Here is an 8786-nt window from a genome sequence, read left to right as displayed (position 1 = left end):
GTATTGGCAGGAGTGTTGTAAGCAAGACACGAGAAGTAATTCTGCTTTACTCCGTGCTGATTAGGTTTCAGCTGGAGTATTGTGCTACATTTCAGGAAAGATGTGGGCAAAGTGGAGAAAGTCCAGCGAAGAGCAACAAAAATGATTAAAGGTCTAGAAAACATGACCTGTGAGGGAAGATTTAAAAAATTGGGTTTGTTTAGTCTGGAGAAGAAAAGATGGAGGAGGGATACGTCAAGGATGAGTGCAGAAGGTGGGGACCTGCAAGGATTTTAAAAATTAATACTGGCCACTCCAGGCTTATATTAAACTCCCAAGGTTACAGCTTTTCTCTGACCTTGAATGGGTAGATGCTGCCACCGCACAAGTGCAAAAAAACCTCTTTTAGAAACCAAGAAGGCGCACTTGGGAATTCCTTCCTGTGGGGTACCCTCAAGCCCTTTCCTCCCCCCTCCAGGGAAGAGCTGAGAGAGAAAAACAAAGGAAATCAGCTGTTGCCACCAGCTAATTAAACAACATTTACACAAACCTCTTAAGACACACAAATCCAATCCTGTTCTTAAAAAACGTTAATTTTATTAAAAACAAAAATAAAGGAAATGCATCTAAAAACTCAGACTATTGCTAGATTTGAAAAAGAACCCCTTACAAGGATTAAGCGTCAAAAAAAACTTTCTTGAGCTCCAGCTTAAAGGTTACAAGCAAAACAAAAGCAGCCGGGGTTAGCACAGAGGAGTCCACAAGCCATAAAGAAATAAAAGAGAGAAACCTAATTGCATCTTTCTAGACATTTTCTGATCTACTTACATAGCTGGGCTTTCAAATGAGTAGTTTCTAGGTATGTGTGGTGGGGCAAGTGCCCCACCCCCCTGTGAGAGTGGGCAAAGACAGGCCAGAGAGGCTGCGCAAAGCAGCAGCCAATCAGGGAGGGCCTGTTAGAGAGCCAATCAGGCCTGAGCTCAGCCCTATATAAAGGCTGCCCTTGAGAGGAGAAGGCAGTCTCTCCCAGAACTCCTGCAGGGAAAGTCAGTCTCCTGAGCAAGGAGACCAGCACCCAGGACAGTGCAGTGTTGAGCAGACTCAGGGGAGTATAGGAAAGCTCCAGCCTGTTACCTGCCAGGCTGTGGGCCCTGACCAGAAGGGCCTAGAGGGTGCAAAGGGATCAGAGGGGAAGTGACCCAGGGAGAGCTGACAGAAGAGGGGAGAGAAGGAAGGCAGGGAAGCTGTCGCTAGAGGTCCCTGGGTCGGGACCCAGAGTAGTGGGCGGGCCTGAGTCCCCTTCCCACTTATCTTGCATGTGGCTGTGGGAAGTGGCCATAATGGACTGCACCAGACCCCTGAGGGAAGGTGTTAGACTTTGGGGTGCGATTGGCCACTGCAGCAGGGGTGAACCAGGAGACTTCTGTTAATCTCCCTCTCGCCCCCGAAGGGGGTGAGCATGGACTAAGGGGCACTGTCGGAGGGCAGTGTCCTGAAGAGGACACTGCCGAGCGGAGAAATGCGGGTCCAGACACCAATGGCGGGCGAGAGACTGATGGGACGCCACCGGTGAAAGGCACTCCACATGGACTGAGCTAATTCCCGGAGTCACCAGCGGGAGGCGCCACGGTGGTGAATCCCATCACAGTTTGATCTGATGATTTTTCAAACCTGGCTCAAAGCTTCTTACAGCATTGCTGCTCTGTCTCTCCGGAGAACAACAACAACAAAAGGGGAGTCTTGTTTCAATTTTTAAAAGTTCTAGCCTTCCCATTGGCTCTCTTGGCCAGGTGCCCACTCACTTCCTTTTACCTATGCATGCAGTCAGACTTTTTAACCTTTTACAGGTAAAGCAAGTAGAGAACAGCTACTAAAAGGGATTTTGTAGCTAATTGGCTGGATGGGTGTCCATAAAAGGTAGATACCCCTAGTCCTTTCATTTATCATAAAACATAACAGTTTTCAAGTACATAAAAGGTTGTTACCAGGAGGAGGGAGAAAAATTTTTGTTCTTAACCTCTGAGGATAGGACAAGAAGCAATGGGCTTAAATCGCAGCAAGGGAGGTTTAGGTTGGACATTAAGAAAAACTTCCTAACTGTCAGAGTGGTTAAGCACTGGCATAAATTGCCTAGGGAAGTTGTGGAATCTCCATCATTGGAGATTTTTAAGAGCAGGTTAGACAAACACCTGTCAGGGATGGTCTAGATAATACTTAGTCCTGCCTTGAGTGCAGGGGACTGGATTAGATGACCTCTCGAGGTCCCTTCCAGTCCTATGGTTCTATGCTACCAGTGCTTGTGTGTGGTGTGTTCCTTGTTGTCTTTTCTGTGCCTCTGTCTCTGTGGTGAATATCTCTCACTCACACAGCTCCACCAATCAATGCCCAAGCCCCTGTGTGTGTTATATCAGCCCCTGTGTGTCTAAAATTACCAAGTACATTTTTCACTTGTGTCTTCATAAAACAGGATCTGAATGCAAGTTTTCAGAGATGAAATCAGGACCCACTGTTTTGTAACAGTGGCTCTGACATTTTACCCCCTCTATGTGGAGCACAGGCCAAGCTCATGTTAATATCTAGCAAGGTGTGTTGGATCACTTAAGAATGAAAACTAGGGCAGTTGTTTCAAATGTGCTAGCAAACCTATAGGTGTGTCCTCTTTGATACGATACTCATCCACTTGTTCTTCTAACAGAACAACTCTTATATCTTTTCTTGAATCCATATTGACTCTCTGAGTGCTGCTCTCAAATTTACAAAATCTGGTGGCCTTTTGGTTGGTCTCTATGGATACAAGTTCCAATGGATCATCTCCTGTTCTCCCCAGAGAGTCCAGGGTTTTGTAACTTTATATTTCTATCCTCTTAAAAAAAAAAAAGGTCTGTTAAGCCCCCTTTGAAGTCTTTCCATTAGCTTTAGATCAATGGAAATCTGTAGTGCGTATCCCAGGCTCTAGGGTCCCCAGCCATAAATCATAAACACAAACACAATTGAACTATTCACAGAGCACCAAATTTGCCTTGCCACCACAAATCTGATTTCCCATTGACTTCTTGGCATTGCCCACCAGCCGACTGGGTGACCTTAGGCAAACAACATTGTTGCTCCCTGCCTCAGTTTCCTCATTTGTAAAATGGGATGATGGTTACCCCCTTTGTAAAGTACTTTAAGGTCTGCTGCTGACAAGCACTATAAAAGAGCTAGGTTTCAGAGTAGCAGCCGTGTTAGTCTGTATTCGCAAAAAAGAAAAGGAGTACTTGTGGCACCTTAGAGACTAACAAATCTATTTGAGCATAAGCTTTCGTGAGCTACAGCTCACTTCATCGGATTTATTTGAAAGCTTATGCTCAAATAAATTTGTTAGTCTCTAAGGTGACACAAGTACTCCTTTTTTTTTTTAATAAAAGAGCTAGGCATTATTTATTATTATTCAATGGGACTTAAGCATGTACTTAAGTGTTTTGCTAAAGAGGGATGGGCTTGAGAACATGCTTTAAGTTCTTTGCTGAATCAGGGCCTTGGTGAGTTGTTAACCATGTAGCCTTAGTGGGCTAGAGAGCTGAAAATGCCGGAGCCAGTTTGAATAACTTGGGTTACCAAGCGTTCCATTCTGGTTTTCTTATTCCCTCTGCTCACCAGGCTGAAAAGGGGTAGCACCCATGCGTATGACATCTGCTTAGATGGGATGCAACAGGAGGACTTTCACCCCCAATCCAGAGAAGGAAGAATGGGAAGGATATTCTTTCTAGCCTGGAGGGATTCTGAAGATAGAAGTGTCAGGACTCAACTCTCTCTTATTCATATTATTATTTGTATCATGATAGTGCAGAGAGGCCAGAACCCCATTGTATTGTACATATATAAAAAGAGAGAGAGCCCCTGCCCTGAAGGGCTTACAATCTAAATACAAGGCAAGAGACGGATACGATGCACCACTACTCAAAGAGATAATGAGTTCATCACTGAATGTTCTAGGTGCATCCTGCCGAAGATCTACAGGCTCAATATATGGTGCCATCAGCCTGAATCTACAGGCTATAGAAGTCCATTAGTTTCAACAATGTTGATGGCCAATGGCAGCACAGCAAGTGGAAAGAGCCCAGGATACAGGGAAAGAGTTAAGAGAACTCTTCAGGCACTGTTGTCTTGTACTTTATTCATTCAATTTAATTTCATGTTGTCCTGTATTCATTCTGCTTTTTTTGTTTTGATTGAAGAAATTGTTCTCCTGTCTACGGATCAATGGGTCTTCATAGGTTTGATGATGGGAACTTGTTTCCTGAGTGTGTTGGCTGGCTTCATGGCTTTCCTCCTTGACTTCATAGAGATAAAGAAGCTAGGAGTGGCACGTCTAATCATTGCAACCGTCCTACATATTTTGTCAGGTAACTTTGTTAGTTGAACAGATTTTTGTAACCTACATTAAAAAGGTACTTTCAACTTAATTTAAACCACCAAATGTTCTGTCTTAAGAAAGTATATTGGGTTTTTGTAAAACTTAATATGAATACAAGAGTTTTCCTGTTTGATTTTTTTAAAAAATGTTCATTCATTTTTGAATACATGTAAGTTTTCCTCAGCAGGCTTGAAATCCTAAACAGCAACAGCATTGGGCTAGTGCAGGAGAACCAGAAGGTGAATGCAACTAGATTCAAAAGTGAAATTTACCAGCCTGGTAACACACACAGGTTGCTCACTTCTGGGCCACTTGAGTTGTGCTGGTTCTGCTATTGGTTTGGGATGCTGCTTCTAATGGATTTCTATAAAAACATTCTTATTAAAAAGTTGTTGTCCCAGGGGAATCAAATGCAATAAGTAAACAGCCAGCATGAAGAGCAACTAGCTGATCACAATGGTCCCTGATGGCCTTAAAATCTATGCATCTATAAATCAGCCATTGTTCATTTTCAGTTTTAATAGCTTATGATGATGTTTTTGTTTTGATCATGCCCTTTTAAGAAAACTGCTCTTAAGCAGAAACTGATCGCAGAATGTAGTCCTGCAACAGAAAGAAAAGAATCTTCTTGTTGCCCATGTAATTGGCACAGTATCATGGCAGGAGCTAACACAGTTGTAGAGAGACGCCTGGTTCTGCGAAAGCTGGAGTGTAAATAGAGGTGTGTTTTTTATAGAAGGCTGAGTGTCATTTCTTAAAACACCCCTAGGCAAGATGGGTTCCAGGTGGTTGCAAACGTATGAGAGAGTTCTATTAAATTAAAGCTTCCATCGATATCATGTTCATTTTTTAGTCGGGGGAATAAGGGATGGTTTTGTGATGAAGGTACTTGTTTGAGACTCAGGTGGTTGAGGTTCAGTTCCCAGGATTATTGTACAAATTTAGGCAAGTCACATAATTGCCCTTTGCTCTTCCCTATCTCACAGTGGTATTATGAGGATAAACTCAAAGTTTGTGACCAGAGCTGATTTAAAGAAAAAATAGAATTTCTGACCTGCAGTATGAAATGTTTTTTGTTTCAGGTCAGGCTGACGTAACTCTCTGTGGCTGCCCCATTGGAGTTCCAGGTTCCTCACGCCCCCATTTTCCATTATTGGCCCTGCTCTCTGGCCTGAGGACATTTCTTATGATGCATCATGATCTCTACCTGTGGATGAGCCATTACCGTTTATCATGGTACTCTTACAATACACTGGGGGTCTCAACGACAGCCAGAAATCTCAGTGCATCATGGGAAATGTAGTCCAGGCTGGGAGCCGGGCCCACAGGGGAGAATGGAGGCATTAGGGACTCAAAACTCCTCCACTCATGAGTCACCATGGTGACTCAGGCAGACCCAGCAATTGGGACCAACACAGCTACAACACCTCATGCAGAAATTAACATTGACTCAACCAGAAGTGAAACATTTCATTTTGACTTTCCCTGACAAACATTTTTGGTGAAATCGATCATTTCCAGTAGAAAATTTCAATTTGGATGAAACCCTATTGTCCAAATTTTTTCCATCAAACCTATATGTGAGGCACTCTGACGCTATATCAATGGGAATCATATAAGTACCTAGACAGGCGGTAACGGACACAGTTTGATTGATGAAATAGCCGCATTTGTGTTTGTTATTATTAATAACAATAATAATAATAATCATAATCATAATAACAATAATAATAATCATAGCAATGTTCTTGGGATGGTTACCTACAGAATATTTTTAAATGGGCCATCTGGAAAGCACATCCTTACAGATGGCCATCAACAACTTGCTATCCTGTGGGCCTCATGTTGATACGTGTGCCATCCACAGCACCCAGAACAAAGAGGAAGTGGGCGGTTTTGTAGACTCCCCTGAAGATGCATTTCTGGGTCACACTCTTGGTGAAGAAATTGATCTAGGATACAGTCTTTTCATAGGAGAGCTACTAGGGAGTGCTCCATGGCAGGGGAAGTGGCAGCCTGACTGACCCCCCGCCCCATTGTCTGGTCAATGACTCACTGAAAGGACCCAGTAACCAGGAGTTGTGGTCACCTTCAGCACAACACACAGGGTCCTAGTTCTGCCTGTTAATAGCTATGAGGGTACAGGTCAGGATTTGTTCTCTTTGTCTGTCTCTCTCCCACCTGTCTGTCAGGGGACTGGGTGGTGCATAACATTCTTTGCATAAAAAAGTATATGTGCCTAACTGATCAAGGTGCCTAACTGCAGTTTTAGGCTCATAAATACCTTTTGAAAATCCCCTCTGCCACCAGGCCTCAAAGACTAGATCTCTTTGTGCTGGTATTGCTTTTACCTTATAGCCCCTTTATGTGAGCCAGGAGCTGCGTTCATCTTGTCCTCTAGCATGTTTGTGCCTAATGGCTTCAGAGTGAAAATCTTGCCAGGCATTATAAAATGTGCTAGCAAAGTGACAAGGCTCATCATGCTCTTATCCTAACCTGAAACTGGGGTAATGGGGAGGCTCATGTCTGCAAACAGAAACAAACTGATCATATGCTTCCAGCTCCCAAATCCTCTCAGTCCTGCAGGTCCCTCACCCTCTCCAGGGTCCAGCCAAATTAAGCCTCTTCCAAAAAAGAGGAAAGCTCTGTCCTCTTCAAATGGAGGATTATCACAATCCTAGCCCAACCCCGCTCTCCGTTGAGTTGGGGATGGAAAGGCTACATAACCAAACAATCCTTAACCACCTGTACACTCCCTGATCTGCACTGTAGCTTGGGCTACTCCATGTGCTGCTTTGGAGGATAGAACTGAATGGGAAGCAGGCAATGTGATGTTGCTTTGGGAGTTGGCACTCGGGGCCTTCAACTACCTGAAGGGAGGGGTTTCAAAGAGGATGGAGCTCGGCTGTTCTCAATGGTGGCAGATGGCAGACCAAGAAATAATGGTCTCAAGTTGTAGTGCGGGAGGTGTAGGTTGGATAGTAGGAAATGCTATTTCACTAGAAGGATGGTGAAGTACTGGAATGGGTTACCTAGGGACATGGTGGAATCTCCATCCTTATGTTTCTAAGGCCCAGCTTGACAGAGCCTTGGCTGGGATGATTTAGTTTGGTGTTGGCCCTGCTTTGAGCAGGGTATTGGACTAGATGACCTCCTGAGGTCTCTTCCAACCCTAATCTTCTATGATTCTAACTCATTAGGAAGGGAGGGAGGCTGGTGAACTATAGCACCGCTATAGGTATTATCGGTTGTGAATCACTGCCATAAAGTCACTGTTTTTCTTTTCTTTACTCTCTTTTCACAGCCATTCTTTGTGCATTAGTTCTGGGGTTTTGTACTTGGATCTTTACAATCATCCAGAAACCTAGTATCAAAAATTTGTTAAATAAGCACCACTATGCAACGTCACTGGGAGAAAGTTTCTACTTAACCATCGCAGCCTTTATTTTAGAAAGCCTCACGTCCATATTTAGCATCTGGTCAACGACGGTCTATGGAAAAGATTTACATCCTTCTGAGATTGTTGGGGAGATCAAAATCAAAGAAAGCAACAGTTTTTGTCCAGGTGCTGTGCAGCCAGTGTAGCTCTCTTGAAGTCATTGAACAACACCAATTTATAGCACCTGAGGAACTTGCCCAGTGTTTCTAGAATTCTGTTGCAATGCTGTTAGCAACATACGTAACTTTGTCATTGGATAAGCTGCATACTTAAATATATATGGTCATTTCCATAAACTCTTTTCAAAATATAGAGAAGAAGCCAGTGACATGGACAAAGTTTTCAATGTGTTACTGTTTAGAAACACCTTGGACATTTTGTACCTTCAGGGATTTGTTGTTTGGAAAGAAAAATTTCCATAGATCTGACCTCTATGGTGCTACTTTTTAATAATGCTGACTCTGTTGTCTCCCTCTAGGTTTATTTGGTACAGTGTTATGGGGCTTAAAAGTGTGTTTGTACAGTAAAATGGTATGTATTCTTTGAGTCAGGGTGATGAATATATGAGATGAATCTTATTATTCAATGTACAAACATGAGATTCCCTTGCATAAACCTATTAAAAGTTAGTCATTTTGTCTATTACTGTTGGTGGTTCTGCATTTCGTAGTCGTTCATTATTCATGTAACTAAAACTCAGCCCACGCAGTTGTACAAGGGGGGCTATACCTGCTCTCATTTTTAATAGAGGTACAATTCTGAGCAGGAGGTGCTCCAGCTTGATTTAAGCAGCCAGGCAACGCTGCATCTGGACCTGTGACCTCTGTAGGCTGCATGTTTACATGACAGGATGCGATCTGTACAGAAGATGTAGTTTTTGGTTGCAGTGCTGAGGAATAATAATCGCTCTCCATTCTCTATAAAACTTCCAACATTTATCTTGGCTTTTACCCCTCACCTGCCCCGATGAAC

At 43.3% G+C, this 8786-nt stretch overlaps 1 long non-coding RNA gene across 1 annotated transcript; it reads left to right on the top strand.

Annotated features, from left to right (window-relative positions):
• Window positions 1-2237: 2237 nt before the first annotated feature.
• Window positions 2238-8438, top strand: LOC122459760. Its single transcript, XR_006280644.1, has 3 exons — window positions 2238-2563; window positions 4197-4364; window positions 7680-8438. It is a non-coding gene; the product is annotated as an uncharacterized LOC122459760 (long non-coding RNA).
• Window positions 8439-8786: the final 348 nt, after the last annotated feature.

The sequence above is a fragment of the Dermochelys coriacea genome, chromosome 4 (assembly GCF_009764565.3).
Source record: "Dermochelys coriacea isolate rDerCor1 chromosome 4, rDerCor1.pri.v4, whole genome shotgun sequence".
In the NCBI taxonomy this organism is placed as follows: Eukaryota; Metazoa; Chordata; order Testudines; family Dermochelyidae; genus Dermochelys; species Dermochelys coriacea.
Note: the sequence above shows the minus strand (reverse complement) of the source record. Positions and strands in the feature narration are given on the sequence as shown.